Raw genomic sequence first — 19,780 nt, 5'->3', positions numbered from 1 at the left:
CAGTTGTTGTTCTGGCTTAATCCCAGCCCTATTTCCTTCCATAAAATACCACAAAACACACATATGCCTAGGAACTCAAACATGAACACACAAAATACTTTTTAAAATAATTGATGTTTATCTTAACAGTTTCTCTTACAGACATTTGAAAATATCTTTATTAATTATTCATTCCTTCATTAAAGCTGGAGGGGGCACACATACTTGCCATAGTGTACATGAAGATATCAGAGGACAAACTTTATTTAATTCCTCTAGTGTGTAAGTTTTAGGATTTATTGCAAAACATACGGCTTGGTCTCAGGTTCATTTACCTGCTGAGGCATCTTGATGGCTATTTTGAAATATATTTTAAGTAACTGTGTATATTACAAAATTCATAGTTTACAAAGTGAATTCAAATAAATATAAGTCTTAATTCTATTACCTCTTGCCATGCAATTCTTTCTTCTCCATAGACAATTAGTAGACTAGTGGTACTACATCATTCTCTTTGTCTTTGTCTCTCCCATTCTCTCATACAGTCTCAATTCTCAAAACTATATATGTATAAATATACACAGATAATTTTCTTCTGTTATGTAACTTTCTTTTATACACTAAGAAATATATATAACTTTTACTACTATTTTACATATGTTGGTTTTTACCTGCATGTATGTCTGTACTACATGCATGTCCAGTACCTAGCAGAAGTATTTGGATCCTCAAGAACTGGAATTACAGACAATTGTGAGCTTTTATGTGGATACTGGAAGAAATATTTAGTCACTTTGTGAGAGCAGCCAGTGTCCTTATCTTCTGAGCCATATATTTTCAAAGTTGTATTTTCTTATTTTTTTAATTTTAGTTTTTCTAAATTTAAGTTTTGTATTTATTTTTAGTTTTTGTTTATTTATTCACTTTCCATCACAATATCAGTTCTCATTCTCCTTCAAGACACCCTCAAACAGATTTTCCCCATTTTGCTCTCATCTTCTCTTTTGAGAATGAGGAGCCGTCCCATGTAATCACTCTCCTCCTATTTGACATATCAAGTCATAGCAGAACTAGGTGCATCCTCTCATACTGAGGCCAAATCATTCAGCCCAGTTAAGGGAACAAGATTCACAAACAGGCAACGGATTCACAGACAGTATTCCCTCCAGTGGTTCAGATATCCACAAGAAGACCAAAGTGTACATTTGATACATATGTTGGGGTGGTGGGCTAAGGCCAGCCCATGCTCATTCCCTGGTTGGTGGTTAAGTATATGGAAGCTCCCATGGGTCAAGGTCAGTTGACTCGGTCAGTCTTCCTGTTGAGTTTCTATCCACTTTGGATCCATCAATCATCAGAACTCTTCCACAAGACTCCCAGTACTCCATCTATGTTTGGCTGTTTGTCTCTGCATCTGTTTCAGTTGGTTGTAGGCTGGATCCTCTCAGAGGAGACTCCTGTCAGCAAGCATAATAAACTATCATTAATAGGATCAGAGACTGGTTTTTGCCCATTCAATGGATATCAATTTGGAGCAGTCATTGATTGGATATTCCCTCTGTTTCTGTTTTATCTTTGTCCCCATAAATCTTGTAGGCAGGACACATTTTTGGTCAAAGGTTGTAAGAATGAGTTTCTGTATTTATCTTACTGGCAGTAAGATATACTTCCTATAGCCACTTCAGGATCCATGTCCTGAGTGCCAAGAGTCTCAGAAAGGGTCACCTCCATAAATACTCTAGAGCCTGCTGCTGTCCCATGTCTCTGGCATGTCTTAGAGATGCCTGGCACCCTCTGCCGATTTACATTCTCTCTCACCTTCTCTCCCTATTCTTAATCTCCCCAGCTCAACTTTCAACCACCTCTCCCATCCAGTTCCCTCCTTCATCCAGTTCACATATTTATTTTATTTCCTCTTTTGAGAAAGATTTGGCCATCTTGCCTTGCGTCTGTGGATTGTAGCATGGTTATCCTGTACTTTATGGCTAATATCTACCTATAAATGAGTGCACTCTACGCTTGTCTTCTTGGGTCTGGTTTACCTCACTTAGAATTGTAATTTTTTTAGTTCAATACATTTGCCTCAAAATTTTATAATATCCTTGTTTTTAAGAGCTGAGAAATATTTCATTGCATATATGAACCACATTTTCTTTATTCATTCTTTCATTGATGGATATGTAAGGTGTATCTGGTTTCTGACTATGAACACTGTTGATCAAGTATCCTTTTGGGATGGTGGACAATCTTTTCCATATGTTCCTAGAAATGGTATAGCTGTGTCTTGAAGTAGTACTATTTCCAATTTTCTAAGAAACTGCCAAATTCTTTCTCAAAGTGGTTGTATAATGTACTCCCACCAGCAATGGATGAGTGTTTTTCTTGCTTCACCCCATGTGTTGGCCCTTGTGTTTTGTATCTCAGTCATTCTGTGTAAAATAAAATCTCAGTGTCACTTTGATTGGCACTTCCTGATGATAAAGGGTATTTAAGATTTCTTTAAGTGTTTCTCAGCCATTAAAGATTTCTGTGTTGAGAATTTAGTTTCCTTCTGTGCCGAACATTTTAATTGCATCATTTGTGTTGTTGGTGTCTAAGTTCTTGTGTTCTTTATATATTTTGGATATTACACTTCTGCTAGATATAGGGTTGGTGAAGAACTTTTTGCAATCTATAGGCTGTCTTTTTGGAGTAACACCTAATGACTTTTTGAATTTCTTCAGTATCATTTGCTTTGTCTCACTGTTCATTTCTAATTTTATAAATTCGATATTGTTTTTCTGTATTTTGTTAGTTTGACTAAGAGTTTTTATACCTTGTTGATTTTTCCAAAAAAAAAAAAAAAACAGCTATTGGTTTCATTGATCCTTTTTGTTTTCTGATTGATTTCAGCCATGATTTTAATGATTTACTCTTATCTCTTCCTCTTAGTTGTGCTTGTTTCTTTTTATCTAGAGCTTTCAGTTGTATTTTTAACTTGCTTGTATGGAAACTAATTACTTATTAGTTTATCATTTAGTCCTGTGAACTAATTTCTTTATTAGTTTATCACTTAGTGCTGCGAACTTTCCTCTTAGCACTGCTTTCATTTTGTCCCTTACATTTGGGTATATTGTGTGTACATTTTTACTGAATTATAGAAAATCTTTAGTTTCATTCCTTATTTTCTCCCTGACCCAGAGATTATTGAGTAGAGAGTGGTTCAAATTCCATGAGTGGGTAGCCTTTCTGGTGTTTTGGTTGTTGTTGAGGTCTACCTTTAATCCATGGCCTCTGATAAGATATCAACTGTTGTTTCAATTTTTTTGTTTTTGTTGAAGTTTGCTTTATGAGTGACTATGTGATTAATCTTGAAGAAGGATCCTGGAGGTGCTGAGAAGAAGAAATATTCTTTTTTGTTTGGGTGTAGTATTGTATCAATGTCTGTTAGATCCTTCTTTATTCATAAAATCTGTTAGTTTAATTATTTTTCTGTTTATTTTGTGTCTGAACCTATAAATTGGGAAGAATGGGGTGTTTAAGTCTCCCACTATTAACATGTTTGTTTCAATGTGCCATTTAAGCTTAAAAATGTTTCATGTACAAATATAGGTGCCTTTGTTTATAGAGCCTAGGTGTCCAGAATTGAGATCTCTTCTTGGTAGACTTTTCCTTTTATAAGTATAAAGTGTCCTTCCCTGTCTATTTTGATTAAATTTAGTTGAACTTCTATTTTATTGAATGGCTACTCCAGTTTGCTTTCTGAGTTTATTTGCTTGGAAATCTTTCTAGTTCCTTACTCTGAGGTAATGTGTATCTTTGTTTCTGAGGTGTGCTTCTTGTATGCAGTAAAATGATGAATCTTGTTTATGCATCCATTCTCTTAGCTTTTGTCTTTTTATTGGGAAATTGAGTCCATTGATGTTGAGAGATATTAATTACCAGGGACTGTTAACTCCTGTTATTTTTATGTTGCTGGTATCTCTCTCTCTCTCTCTCTCTCTCTCTCTCTCTCTCTCTCTCTCTCGCTCTCTCTCTCTCTCGCCCTCTCTCTCTCTCCTCCCTCCCTCTCTGTGTGTTTGTGTGTGTGCATGTATGTGTGTGTTTCCATGTTTTTTAGTTAGTATGAACTTACTTATTGTGTTAATATAGTTGCCTTCCACAGATTGGAGTTTTCTGTCTGGTATTTTCTGTATGTCAGGATTTGTAGATGAATATTTCTTTGTAACTTGTATTTTAGTTAAAATATCTTGTTTTTTTCTGTCTATTGTGAATGAGAATTTTTTCTGGGTATAGTAGGTTAACATCTGTGGATTATTTAACTTTCAATATATCTCTCCAGGCCCTTCTATTATTTAGATTCTCTATTGAGAGGGTATATGATATTCTGGTATGCCTGCCTTTGTATTCTACCTGTCCCTTTTCCATTACCTCATTTAATGTTTTTTCACTGTTGGGGATAATTGTGTTTTGATCATTTTTGGCAGCAAGACTTTCTTTTCTTACTCAGTCTGACTGGTATTCTATGACTTCTTTCATATTTAGAGGCATCTCTTTCTTTAGGTTGAGCAGTTTTCTTGTGTGACATTGTTGAAAAATGTTATGAGCCTTGAATCTGGGAATCTTCACCTTTTTCTGTTCCAATTATCTTTTGGTTAGGTATTTTCTTTGTATCACAGATTTTCTGGATAATTTTGTTACATTGTCCCTGGGCTCAGTCTGATGCATGGCTGTGATTATGTGTATCTGTATTAGTCAGGTGCTTACAGAGATTCTCAGAGAAAAGCTACACCAGGCTCATGTCAACAAGTGCTTCTTGCCGTCAGCAATATTTTTGGTTTTGATGTTTGTAGTTGGCATAGATTCCTAGGTGGGGCAGTCTCTGGATGGCCTTTCATTTACTCCCTGTTGCAATTTTTTTCTTTTTCTTCTTAAATTGGATATTTTATTTATTTTTCTTTCAGATGTTATTCCCTTTTCACATTCCCCACCCCACCCTAGAAACCCCTATCTTTGCTGGTTGATGTGGTGTATGCCAGTAGTATCTGTTGCACTTTTTGTGCCTGCATTAACTTTGAATAGGAACAATTCTAAGCTAAACATTTTTAGATACTTGTATGGCCTTATCCATCAACTGGGGACCATGCCTATCTACTAGAGGTGGCCTCTACATGTCCTATCTTCCCTTTGGTGGGTATTTTGGGTAAAGTCAATCTTGTTGGGTCCTGGGAATGTCTGGAACATTTAGTATCTTCCCCTTGTTCCCCACCCCCCCTTCTATATATTTTTATTCATTTTCCTGACCATCTGGACTTCTCTCCTGTCCTTCCCATACTTGATCCTGCCACCCCTTTTGCCTTACTCCTCCTCCTCCTCCTCCTCCTCCTCTTCCTCCTCCTCCTCCTCCTCTTCCTCCTCCTCCTCCTCCTCTTTCTTCTCTCTCTCTCTCTCTCTCTCTCTCTCTCTCTCTCTCTCTCTCTCTCTCTCTCTCTTGTCCATCCCTCTCTAAACTCCCATGATTATTTTGTCCCCCCTTTTAAGCAGAACTGAAGTATTTACACTTTTGTCTTTCTTCTTGTTAATCTTCATATTGTTCGAGTGTTGTATCATGGTTATTTCGATCTTTTGGGCTAATATCCACATATCTGTGAGTACATATCATGTGTGTTCTTTTGTGGCTGGAATACTATTTTAGGATTTCATTTCCATTAGCATTTCATAACTTTCTTATCAATCTTTTATATGATGGTGAAAGCTGATATAGAGGATAGATCCATGGCTGAGCATTTGCAGATACACTGATAATTTGACTAGTTATGTTTTGTGTAAGCATTGCCTACTATTAAAATTTTATGACACCAATTAACAAAAGTTTATGGATACAAACTAAATATTTAAGTGTAGGTTTGACAACCTACTCACCTATAAAAACAATAGATTTTCCAGTATGGCCTCTAACTTTACTGGTTATTGCCCCATCCACCAGGGCATTAAACAGAGATTTGGGGAGGTCACCTGAAAGAGAGTGGGAAGAAACAGGCAGACACAAAGAATGATGATTTGTCTATAGTCTGATCAAATAGTATTTTTTACTTTATTACACAGGGGTTGTATACACAAAAAGGTAGGATGTGGGTAAGGGGATGACACAAGAGCGTTGGTGTTCAGGGAGAGTACAGATATTTTCCAGAACAGAGTATCAGCTGGGAAAAGGTTCAGGGGAAAGATCACTATAACTCTGCCTATGATTCACTTGTCCTTATCTCAGTTGGTACTATCCAACAAGGATAACTATCTACAAGGTCTATGATTACTCGGGCTGGCAATTTTCTACCAATCCACCAAAACTACTTGTTTACAATAGCTTAGAGCTATCTGTTTCCACAGAGTATTTTTCCACAGAGGACCGAGAGTTTGTGTTAGCAGGCATGTATGTCAGGCCTATGGCTGATTTTAGGCCTTCAGTGTGTAAGCAGTGCTGCCTCTGACAGATTATAAGCCTAAAAATAGATTTTAATTGATTTTTTAAACATATGTTTCTGTGAGTGGTGAGTTTAAGAAATTATGTGTATGTACTACTCATGGGGTCCTCTAAGGAACATATCTGATAGAATGAACACACACATATACAATATGTGCAGATAATGTATATACTATACTATAGAATGAAAAAAATACCATAGATATAATGCATATCTTAAAGAGATTTATTAGTACAGTTTAGTGGCTATTTAGTGGTTGATTAGACCAATAATAGATATCTCTTAAGAGAAAAGACAAGGATCCAGTAGCTTTCAATTCATTTTCAAACACAAACCAGTTGGCTATTTATATAATTATTATACACAACTTTAGCAGTTGTGAGGAACATCCTACCAGGCAGGGCAGAACTGCATCAGTGAAGGTTTTGACTGCTGGGGTTTTTTTGTTCCTAGCCACCTTGATAATATCTTTTGTCACAGTAAAAGGTAGACAGTAGTGTTTTCCTGTTCTATTTTGAGGATGATTTTTCTATGTCTTGCATCCAAAATGGGAGGTATTTTAGAAAAATATCTTACCATGTAGTATTGTGGAAAATCAAGAGCAACATAACACCTTGGATTGTTTTGAATGCCAGTAGGGTTATCCTGACTAATAACTCATAAAGAAGTTTCTTGTGCCTGATACAGAGATTTATACTTAAAAACTCTTAGCTTCTGAGAAGACTATAGTCCACCTATGCAATATATTTTTCTATTAGATTTTATTATTATTATTAAATTGTACACAAGTATATATGTGCATATATCTATATCTATTTATCATCTATCTATATATTTATCTATATATTCATATATATATATCTGTATTTATATCTATATGTAATATAGATCTATATGTATCTAGATATAATATAGATATATAGATATGGTCATATAAATATATGCATGCAATTTGTGTATGCATACACATGTGCTATGTCCTAAGTATGAAGATCAGAAGATAACTATTGGGAGTTCATTGTCTTCTTTCATTCAAATTTGTATAGGTTTTAAAGACTACACTCAACTAGTCAAGACTAACCAAGAAGTGACCAGCTGAGGTATTTCATTAAACCCTCATCCTCATATATATTTTTCATTCAGGTTTTTTATAATAATAGCATATTATAAAACATCTTATTTATTTTATATGCAATGATTATTAATGTTATAAAAATAAAATTGATATAATTAATTAACTTATATACTTGGAAGTGTCTTCATGAGTCCCCATGATCATGAGGAGGGTAGTCCATTACATGTGTCTACTCAGAGTAGAAAAATCACAGTGAATCAGAGATCAGAAATGTTGGAAGATTTCTTTGGTCCAAAATCTTTCTTGGCAGGTCAACAAATGAGTTGAATGCCTTCTGATTTTTTATTTACATCTGCCTCACTGCCAGTCTTTCCTCTGGCTCCATATATGCAACCCCTCTCAGTAGTAGACCCTATCATGTACTGTCAAAACAGGTTCCCATGATACTAGCCCTTCTAGTGAAATCCTGTACTTGATTGCAGCAAGAGAAATCCTAAAGGAGGTAAGAAAATATTGTCATAAAGAAATATTAATTGCAAAGGCAGTAAAAAGTAAGTTTTCAATGTAAAAACTGTTGAGAAACTTCCTACATCAAGTAACATAGGTAACAGCAGCATAAATAACTTCTATTGATTACATGAAGTAGGAAGGATTGAGTAGGAGTAACTTGGAGAAGAAAGTGGGATGTGAATATGATCATATTTTATTATATATATGTATATATAAATTTTTATAGAATAAATTAAAAATTTTAGTGAATTTAGCACAAATTTATTAACACTGTAACATTAACACTGTAAATTGTGGTTAAAATCTCAATTATATTAGATATTCTTGTGGACTATATTTTTGACCAACTGTGAATAGCTATCTTTCATTTTCTATAAAAAGTTGTGTTTTTTCTCTCAGTAATTATTTTTGTGGGAATTGTGCTGAATTTTTTTTCATTACTTAAGAATTTCAAAAGATTATATTAACATGTTGGTGTAATATGTATATTTCATTTTTTACATTCATATCCATTGGGAGTATTTTTTTCCTTTTTTATCAATCATTTTATTTGTTTACATTTTAAATGATATCCTTCTTCCTGGTTATCTATCCACAAAATACCCATCCCATTCTCCCTTCTCCATTCCTGTTTCTGTAAATGAGGGTGCTGTGCCACCTACTCAGGCAGTCCTGCCTCATTGTTCTAGAATTCCCATAAACTGGAGCATCAAGCCTTCACAGGAGCAAGGGCGTTTCTTCTTATATCTTCCTTCATGTATACTATTCAGTTAGTGGTTTAGTCCCTGAGAGCTCTGAGTCCAGATAGTTGATATTGTTCTTCTTATAGAATTGCAATCCTCTTGAGCTCCTACAGTCTTTCCCCTAGCTCTTCCATTGGTGTCCTCGGCTCTGCCTGCTGGTAGGGTGTGAGAATCTGTATCTGTTTTAGTCAGGTACTGGTAGAACCTCTCAGAGTACATCCATACCAGACTCCTGTCAGCAAGCACTTCATAGCATCAGTAATAGTGTAGGGTTTTAGTGTCTGCAGATGGGATAGATCCCTACATGGGGTGGTTTCTAGGTAGCCTTTCCTTCAGTCTCTCTTCCGTTTCTGTGGCTACCTTTCCTTTGGACAGGAACATTTCTGAGATGTGAGGGTGGCTCCATTCTTCAACTGGGGGACATGACTATGTTCTGTATGTGGTCTCTACAGGTTGTATCTTCCTTTTCTTTAGTGTTTTTGATAAAGCCATAACCATTGGGTCCTGGGAGCATTTTCCCTCCCTGGAGTCTAGGAATTTCTAGTAGCTAAATTTGGTTCCCCATTCCCTGCTATCTCTTTCTATTCAATTTCCTGACCCTTTGTACTTCTCTCCGTTCCTTTCCAATACCAGATACTGCTCCCTTTTTCTTTTCCCTCCTCTCTCCCTCCCAGGTTCCTTTCTCCCTCTACCTTCTGTGGTTGTTCTGTTCCTGTGCTATGTAAGATTTAACTAGCTACACTTTGTTCTTTCTTCTAAATATCCAGATGGTTTGTGCATTGTGTCATAGGTTTTCTTGGTTATTGAGCTAAAACCCACTTATCAGTGAATACATACTAGGTGTGATTTTTGTGTCTGAGTTACCTCACTCAGGATGAGATTTTCTAGTTCCATCCATTTGCCTGTAAATTTCATGAAATCATTGTTTTAATAACTGAGAAGTATTCCATTGTGAGAAAGTACCACAATTTCTGTATCCATTCTTTGGTTGAGGGATATCTGGGTTGTTTTTAGCTTCTGTCTATTATAAATAAGCCTACAATAAACATAGTGGTGCATGTGTCCTTGTTATATGTTGGAGCATGTTTTGGGTATATACCTAGAAGTGTTATAGCTGGGTCTTCAGGAAGAATTATTTTCAATTTTCTGAGGAACAGATAGACTGATTTCCAAAGTGGTTTTGCGAGCTTGCAGTCCCAACAACAATGGAAGAGTGTTCCTTTTTCTCCACATTCTAGCCAGTATCTGCTGTTGTGTGAATTTTTTATCTTAGTCATTCTGAGTGATGTAAGGGGCAATAACAGGGTCATTTTGATTTGAATTTTCTAGATGACTAAGGATGTTGAAAATTTCTTTACATGCTTCTCAGCCATTTGAGATTCCTCGGTTGAAATTTTTTTGTTTAGCTCTGTGCTCCATTCTAATACACTTATGTTATTCTCTGGAGTCTACCTTCTTGATTTCTTTGTATATTTTGGATATTAGTCCTCTATCCATTACAGTGTTGGTAAAGATTTTTTCCCAATCTATGGGTTGCAGTTTTGTCTTATTGGCAGTACGCTTTGCCTTACAGAAGCTTTTCAATTTTGTGAGGTTCCATATTTCTTTTAAATTAGCTTACACATTACATTTTACTCCTGAGAGGATGTTCCCTCACTCACCCACCCTCCCACTCATCTCCAATTTAGCCATGACAATAACCTTCTTCCTTGGGGCATCAAGCTTGTAAAAGATTAATAAGAGTCTCTCCCACTGAGGCCAGAAAAGACAGTCCTCTACTACATATGTCATGGTTGCTGTGGACCAGCCTATGTATGCTCTTTGGTTAGTGACTTAGTCTCTGGTAACTCTCAGGGCTTCTGGGTAGCTGATACTGTTTGTTATTCTTATGGGGTTGCAATTACTTCAGTTTCCTTTAGTTGTTTTCCTAAGTCTTCCATAGGGGTCCCAGACCTCAGTCTAATGGTTGCCTGTAAGTATCTGTATGTGTCTAAGTCATCTGATGAAAGAACATCTAAGAGGATGCCTATTCAAGCTTCCTGTCTTCAAGCACAACTTGGCATCAATAATAGTGTCAGGGTGTGGTACCTTGTATGGGATAGATCCTTTATTACACTGTTCACTTGGATGTCCTTTGCTTTAGAATTTGCTCTATTTTTGTTCCAACATTTTTTAGACAACAATTCTGGGTAAAAAATGAAGATGAATGAGTGGCCCCATGCCTCAACTTATGGTCATTTCTATCTACTGGAAATGGTCACTTCAGGTTCAACCTCCAGTGTTGGGCATTTTGCCCTGGGTCATCCCCATTGGGTCCTGGGAACTTTTTACATTATAGTTCTATCTGAGACTTTCTAGAGGTTCCCTCTACATTCCATCCACTGCTGCTGTGTATTTCCATTCTTTCTTCTGGCCCTCTATGCTTCTCTCCTGTTCCACCATACCTGATTTTATCTCCCTTTTCACCTTCCCATTTTCTCTCCCTTTAAAATATATAGCTCCATCTGCCTCCTGTGACTATTTCCCCAATTCTAAATTAAATTGGTTGCAAGTATTCACACTTGGGTCTTCTTTCATATGGTCTGTGAGGTGTGTTGTGAGTATTCTATACTTCTTGACTAATATCTATTAATCCCTGAGAACACACTATGCATGTGTTTTGGAAGTCTGAGTAGCCTCACTCAGGATACTGTATCCTTCCATCCATTTGCCTGAAAAGTTCATGATATCCTCATTTTTAATAGCTGAATATTATTGCATTGTGAAAATGATCACATTTTCTGTATTTATGCTTTTTACTTTTGTTCTTTTTATTAGATATTTTATTTACATTTCAAATGCTATCCCCTTACTCCATTTCCCTAACAACCCAGGAAACCCCTATCCCATACCCTCTTCTCCTGCTTCTATGAGGATGTGCCTCCCCCACCCCTCACACTTGAATTTCAGCCTTCATGATATCAAGGATCTCCTTTCCCACTTATGCCCAACAAAAACACCTCCCCACATATACAGCTGGATCCATGGGTCCCTTCCTATGTGCTTCCAGGCTGGTGGTTTAGACACTGGGAGCTCTGGTTGCTTAGTATTGTTGCTCTCCTCATGGGGCTGCAAAATCTTTCAGCTCCTTCAGTTTTCTCTCTAACTCCTCCATTGGGAACCCATTGATCAGCTCAATGGTTAACTGTAAGCATCTGCTTCTAAATACGTCAGATTCTGGCAGACCTCTAAGGAGACATCTATATCAGGCTCTTGTCAGCATACACTTCCTGACACCCACATCAGCATCTACCTTTAGTGACTGCACATGGTATGGATATGCAAGTGGAATGGTCTCTAGATGGCCCCGCATTCTGGTTCTGTCCCACACTTTGTCTCCATATTTGCTCTCTTGAGTATTTAGTTACTCCTTCTAAGATGGACCAAAGCACCTTCATTTGGTCTTCCTTCTATATGAGCTTCATGTGGTCTGTGAGTTGAATATTGAGTATTGAGAGATTTTGGGCTAATATCCACTTCTCAGTGAGTGAAAACCATGTGTGTTCTTATGGGATTGGGTTACCTCACTCAGGATAATATTTTCTAGTTTCATCTATTTACCTAAGAATTTCTTGAATTCATTGTTTTTAATAACTGAGTAATACTCCATTGTGTAGATGTACCAAATTTTTTGTATCCATTCCTCTGTTGAAGGACATCTGGGTTCTTTCTGGCTTCTGGATATTATAAATAAGGCTCCTGTAAACATAATGTAGCATATGTTCTTCTTACATGTTGGAGCATCTTCTGGGTATATGCCCAGGAGTCATATAGCTGGGTCCTCAGGTAATAGTATATTCAATTTTCTGAAGAACCTCCCGAATTATCTCCAGAATTATTGCACCATCTTGGAATCCCACCAACAATGGAGGAGTGTTCCTCTTTCTCCGTATCCTCGCCAGCATCTACTATCACTTGATATTTTGATCTTTGCCATTCTGAGTGGTGTGAAGTGGAATCTCAGGGTTGTTTTTATTTTCATTTCCCTGATGACTAAGGATACTGAACATTCCTTTAGGAGCTTCTTGGCCATTTGAGTTTCCTCAGTTGAGAATTCTTTGTTTAGCTTTGTGCCTCAATTTTAATAGGGATATTTGGTTGTCTGGAGTCTAATTTCTTGAGTTTTTTATATATATTGGATATTAGCCCTTTATCAGATGTGGGATTGGTAAAGATCTTTTCCCAATCTGTTGGTTGCTTTTTTGTCCTATTGACAGTGTCCTTTGCCTTACAAAAATTTGCGATTTTATGAGGTATCATAGTTTGATTCTTGATCTTATAGCATAAGCCATTGGTGTTCTGTTTAAGAACTTTTCCTCTATGCTCAAGTATTCAAGGTTCTTCCCCACCTTCTTTTCTATTAGTTTCAGTGTATCTGCTTTTATGTGAAGTCCTTTATCCACTTAGACTTGAGCTTTGTACAAGGAGATAAGAATGGATTGATTTGCATTCTTCTACGTGTTGTCCCCCAGTTGAACCAGCACCATTTGTTGAAAATGCTGTACTTTTTCCACTAGACAGTTTAATCTCCTTTGTCAAAGATCAAGTGACCATATGTGTGTGAGTATATTGCTGGGTCATCGATTTTATTTCATTGATTTTCCTGCCTGTCTTTGTATCAATAACATGCAGTTTTTATCAGTATTGCTCTGTAGTACAGTTTGAGGTCAGGGATAGTGATTCCCCCAGAAGTTCTTTAATTGTTGAGAACAGTTTTTGATATCCTGGTTTTTTTGTTATTCCAAAAGAATTTGAAAATTTCTTTTTCTAACTCTGTGAAGAATTGACATTGGATTTTAATGAGTTTATAGATTGCTTTCAGTAAGATGGCCATTTTTACTATATTAATCCTGCCAACCCGAGAGCATGGGAAATCTTTCCAACTTCTGAGATCTTCTTTGATTTCTTTCTTCAGAGACTTGATGTTCCTGTCATACAAATATTTTACTTGCTTAGTTAGGTCCACACCAATTTATTTTATATTATTTGTGACTATTGTGAAGGGTGTCATTTTTCCAATTTCTTTCTCAGCCTATTTATCTTTCAAGTAGAGGAAGGCTACTGATTCATTTGAGTTGATTTTATAACTAGCCACTTTGCTGAAGTTGCTTATCAGGCTTAGGATTTCTCTGGTGGACTTTTTGTGGTCACTAAAGTATACTATCCTATAATCTTCAAGTAGTGATGTTTTGACTTTTTCCTTTCCTATTTGTATTCTTTTGACTTCTTTTTGTTGTCTAATTGCTCTAGCTAGGACTTCCAGTACTATATTAAATAGGTAGGGAGAGAGTAGGCAGCCTTGTCTAGTCCCTGATTTTAGTGGGATGGCTTCAAGTTTCTCTCCATTTAGTTTGATGTTGACTACTGGTTTGCTATATAATGTTTTTACTATGTTTAGGTATGGTCTTTGAATTCCTGAACTTTCCAAGACTTTTACCATGAAGTGATGTTGAACTTTGTCAAATGCTTTCTCAGCATCTAGTGAGATTATGATGTTGTTTTTTTTTTCTTTGAATTGGTCATATAGTTGATTACATTGATGGATTTCCAATGTTGAACCATCTCTGCATTCCTGGATAAAGCCTACTTGATCATGATGAATGATTGTTTTGATGGGTTCTTGGATTTGGTTTTCAAAAATTTTATTGAATATTTTGCATCAATATTCAAAAAGGAGATTGATCTAAACTTTTCTTTCTTTGTTGGGTCTTTATGAGGCTTAGGTATAAGTATGAGTGTTGTTTCATAGAACGAATTGGGTAGTGTTCCTTCTGTTTCTATTTTGTGTAATAGTTTGAAGAGAATTGGTCTAAGGTCTTCCTTTAAGATTTGATAAAATTCTGCACTAAAACCATCTGGTCCTGGGCTTTTTTTAGTGGGGAGAATTTTAATGACTGTTGCTATTTCTTTATGGGTTATGGAAATGTTTAGAAAGTTTATCTGCTCCTGATTTAACTTTGGTGCCTGGTATCTGACTAAAAAATTGTCCATTTCATCCAGATTTTCCATTTTTGTTGAATATAAACTTTGTAGTAAGATCTGATGATTTTTTTGAATTTTTTTAGTTTCTGTTTTTATATCTCCCTTTTCAGTTATAATTTTATTAATTTGGATACTGTGTCTGTTCCCTCTGGTTAGTCTGGCTAAGAGTTTATCTGTCTTGTTGATTTTCTCAAAAAAACAGCTCCTGGTTTTCTTGATTCTTTGTATTGTTCCTTTTGTTTCTACTTGGTTGATTTCAGCCTTTAGTTTATGTATTTCCTGTCATCTACTCCTCTTGGGTGTATTTGCTTCTTTTTGTTCTAGAGCTTTCATGTGTTCTGTCATGCTGCTAGTGTATGATCTCTCCACTTTCTTTTTGTAGACATTTAGAGCTATGAGATTTCCCCTTATCACTGCCTTCATTGTGTCCCATAAGTGTGGGTATGATGAGCCTTCATTTTCATTAAATTCTAAAAAGTCTTTAATTTCTTCCAATATTTCTTACTTGACCAAGACATCGTTGATTAGAGCATTGTTCAGTTTTCACATGTATGTGGGATTTCAATTGTTTTTGTTATTATTGAAGACCAGCCTTAGTCTCTGGTGATCTATTGGGATGCAAGGTATTATTTCAAGATATTGTCTAAATTTGTTTTTGTCCTGGAATACTTTGGTTTCTCCATCTATAGTGACTGAGAGTTTTGCTGGGTAAAGTAGTCTGGCCTATCATTTTTGTTCTCTTAGGATCTTTATGATATCACTCCAGGATTTTCTGTCTTTTATAGTCTCTGGTAAGAAGCCTGGTGTAATTCTTATAGGTCTGTCTTTATATGTTACTTGACATTTTTCTCTTACTGCTATTAGTATTTTTTGTTTGTTTTCTGCATTTGATGTTTTGATTATTATGTGATGAGAGGAATTTCTTTTCTGGTCTAGTATATTTGAAGTTCTATAGGCTTCTTATATGTTCACTGGCATTTTTTACTTTAGGTTAGGATAGTTTTCCTCTATAATTTTGTTGAAGATATTTACTGGCCCTTTGAATTGAGAATTGTCACTCTCATCTATACCTATTATTCTTAGGTTTGGCCTTCTCATTGTGTTCTGGATCTCCTGGATGTTTTGGGTTAGGAGATTTTGCATTTTCTTTGACAGTTATGCCAATGTTTTCCATGGCATATTCTGCACATGAGATTCTTTTATCTCTTGTATTCTGTTCCTTATGCTTGCATATATGACTTTTAATTTTTTTCCTAGGTTTCCTGTCTCCAGAGTAGTCTCCCTTTGAGATTTCTTTATTGTTTCTACTTCCATTTTCAGATCCTGGATGATTTTGTTTATTTCTTTCACCTGTTTGGTTATGTTTTCTTGCAATTCTTTAAGAAATTTTGGTGTTTCTTCTTTAAGGGCTTCTACCTGTTTGCCTGTATTTTTTTGAGGGAGTTTTTTATGTCCTTCTTAAAGTCCTCTATCATCTTAATGAGAAGTGATTTTAAATCTGAATCCTGCTTTTCTGGTGTGCTGGGGTGTCCAGGACTTGCTATGGTAGGAGAACTGGGTTCTGATGATGCCAGGTAACTTCGGTTTCTGTTGCTTATATTCTTTTACTTGCCTTTACCATCTGGTTAACTCTAGTGCTACCTGCACTCACTCTATCTAACTGGAGACTGTCTTTATAGTTATTTTGCTTGTGTCAGAACTCCTCAGAGTCCAGACGTCTCGTGATCCTGTGATCTCGAGCTCCTGGGTGGAAGAGCTCCTGGGATTCAGGCTTCCTCTGGGATCCTGAAATCCTGCTGATTCAAGTTCAGTGGTTTTTCTGCTGCTCTGTGTGCATTAATTCCAGCACTTCTCTGCTGCTCTAGGAAGTTTTAGTATGTATCTGCATGTAGAAAAACCCAAAATGATCCATACAGTTCTTATGTTCACACAGTTTAAGGACTTCACAATAAAGTCATACACACTAAACCTAATAGAAGAAAAGTGGGAAATAGCCTCAAACACATTGGCACAGGAGGAAATTTTCTGAACAAATAGGAATGGCCTTAGGCCCTAAGGCTATTTTAATATGTTTTTTAAAGTGTGTATCTAAAAGACAAGGATGTTATTTTTTAAACTTGGAACTAATGGCTGAGGTGCTTATTTAATATATCAAAGTAAACCAGGCAGCCAGGATATCCCAGCATCCCTTACTTCATACCTGTATCAAGGAATTGCTAGCATGCCCTGCCTCTATCCCAGGTGCTGGGCAGCCCTTCCTCCAGAGACTCTTGCCTATGTAATCCAGACAATTTTTTGTTTACTTGCTCTTTTATACCTTTGGTATCATGGCTGCTATACCTGTTTCTCTTCCCTCCTTTCTTTCTTCTCTCACTTGTGTCTTCACATGGCTCAGGGTCATGTCTACTCTAGACATCCTCTGATGTCTCTAACTCTGGATATGCTCTACATTTTACCTACAATAAACTTTTTCCTCCACTATAATTAGAAGCAGACATGTCTTTTCCTTTTGTCTCATTTATTTTTTATCTTTTTCATATGAAAGAAAGCATTTTACATGATGACATGACTCAACTTTTGTCTCATTTTCATCTTCATCATAATTATAACTCACAAATATTCAATGAGAATACACTAAAATTTAAGTGCACGTCTTTAAAAGAATATTTATGTTGAACAATTTTTGTTCTTCCTAATATTTATTAGTTTTGCAGGTATTTCAAACAATGTGTTTTTCTACATTAACCCCTCCCTCCCTAACTTCTTCCAGATCCACTACCCCTCATTAACTGCTCAATTTTCTGTCCTCACTTTTCTTAAACCCACTGTCTTAATTAATTTTCTATTGTTCTGATGAGACTATGACAAACTCAACTGATAAAAAATTTGTAGTCGGGTGCTAGCTTATATTTCTAAGACTTGAGATGATGACTATCATGGCAGGAAATATGGCATCAGATAAATAGGCATGGCACTATAATAGTTAGAACATATATTCTGACTTCAAGTTGAAGATAAGATGTTCTTGCAAAATTGAGAAAGTGGGTTTGGTGTGTGCTATTGAAACCTCAATTTCCATTCCCCATATAACACTGGCAATAATGCTACATGTTTAATCCTTTACCAAACAATTGTACTAAGTAGAAACAAAGTAGTCAAATATATGAGATTTTTGTAGTTTATTCTTATTCAAACTATTATGTTCTACACTCTGGATCCCATAGTCTTGTAATAATATCATAATTAAAATAACATTTAATCATTTTCAAGTCTCCATAGTACTTCACACTCTCCATACTGTTTGAAAGTTCAATCAACAACATTATTTAAAAACTCACATTTTTTCTGACATTCTAGTCAATCTCTTAATTGTAATCCTATGTAAAACCAAAACCAAACATCATATTTCATTATTCTAATATACAATGGTGCAGAATGTAAATTATCATTCTAGTAGAGAGGAAAGAGAGATGAATGAGAAACCTGGAATGATATCAAGTCTACATCCCAGCAAAGCAGTCTTCAAATACTGTGTGTACAATTTGCTTGGTTTGCACTTCATATCATCAGCACTTGAAGCTTTTCTGAATGCAACACATTCCTCTCTTGATTTGATTCCACTTCCTGTATATAGCTTTGCTTAACAGACATCCGATGTTTGTATATCTCTAGCATCTTGTGGTCTCCAACACAATCCCGACTTCACTTCATAAAATAGCTTCTATGAAACTCCTTGCAGGAGATTTCCTGCCACATGCCTGACTTTAGCAGGTTTCCTTAACTTAGAATAAGTTTTGCAACCCCTTTACTCTTATATCCTGGACTGTAAATCTAGAAATAACTTGTGATACTGCCAATTCTTATTCCCATATAGGATAAAATCTTACCCATATTGAATTTCATTTGTATAAACATTGATTTGTTGATGTCTTTCTTTTTAATAAGCAGAATATTCATAGCCACTTTATTTTTACAAATCACAGGATGAGCATAGGCCTTTTCATAAACTGGAAGTTTAAAGTATGAGGTTTTCTCCTGAGAATATAATTTTCTTTATATCATTTCTCCTTATCTCATCCATTGTAAATCAAGGTTCTGATACTATATGTTTTTCTCCTTTAAATGTGCCTTTTGTATTTTATTTATCCATTAAGTACTTTTAGTCTTTGTTGTACGTATTCAATAGTAAAATCACTAATATCTTTTTACCTCAGTCAAGTCTAGATTGTTTGAAATATCTTCTGCCAACAATATTAGTACAAAACTTCAATTTCAGAGCTGTAGTGGTCAATGGCTCCACAAGAGAGCACTTATTCTTGATAATTGTCTTTTTTACCAATATGTGATGTGAAGAGTCACCCTCTCTTAAAAATGTATCAATTTAGTAAAGTCTTTTTCTTGAAAAGAAGAATATAATACAGAAATCCATTATTCATGTAATAGAATAATCAATGATACTATTTATTTACTGAGTTAATACTTAAGTATAAAAAGACTTGTTTTCTTTTCTGTGCTAAGGATTTATTATAGTGTTTTTTAAATGCCTCACACATATTTTGCTACTAAGTTGTATCCACAGCCATTCTTTTACTCAAATATTGTCTAAACGTATGGCCCATGCTGGATTCTGAGACTTTTGTGTGCCTGATCCTGAGTGCTGGGAATTAGAATTACCCACCAGCATACCCATGTAACTTTGTCTTTAATAATTCATGGCATCTATCCTATGACATTTATATATCATAATTTTATGAATTTGACATAAATTATACAAAACTTATAGTTACATACTTACTTTAAAATGCATCTAGACAATAGTATACAATTTGTTCTTTTAAAATAATTTTATTCATTTATATTTCAAATGTTATCTCCCATCCTGGTTACTACTCCACAACCCTCCTTTATCAGCCCCTATGCCCATTTTCCTTTGCCTCTATGAGGGTGCTCCTCTACGTACTCACCAATGTACTCCTCACTAATCTAGCATC

Source organism: Arvicanthis niloticus, chromosome 1 (assembly GCF_011762505.2).
Source record: "Arvicanthis niloticus isolate mArvNil1 chromosome 1, mArvNil1.pat.X, whole genome shotgun sequence".
Taxonomy (NCBI): domain Eukaryota; kingdom Metazoa; phylum Chordata; class Mammalia; order Rodentia; family Muridae; genus Arvicanthis; species Arvicanthis niloticus.
The sequence above is the reverse complement of the archived record's forward strand: the minus strand, read 5'-3'. Positions refer to the sequence as shown.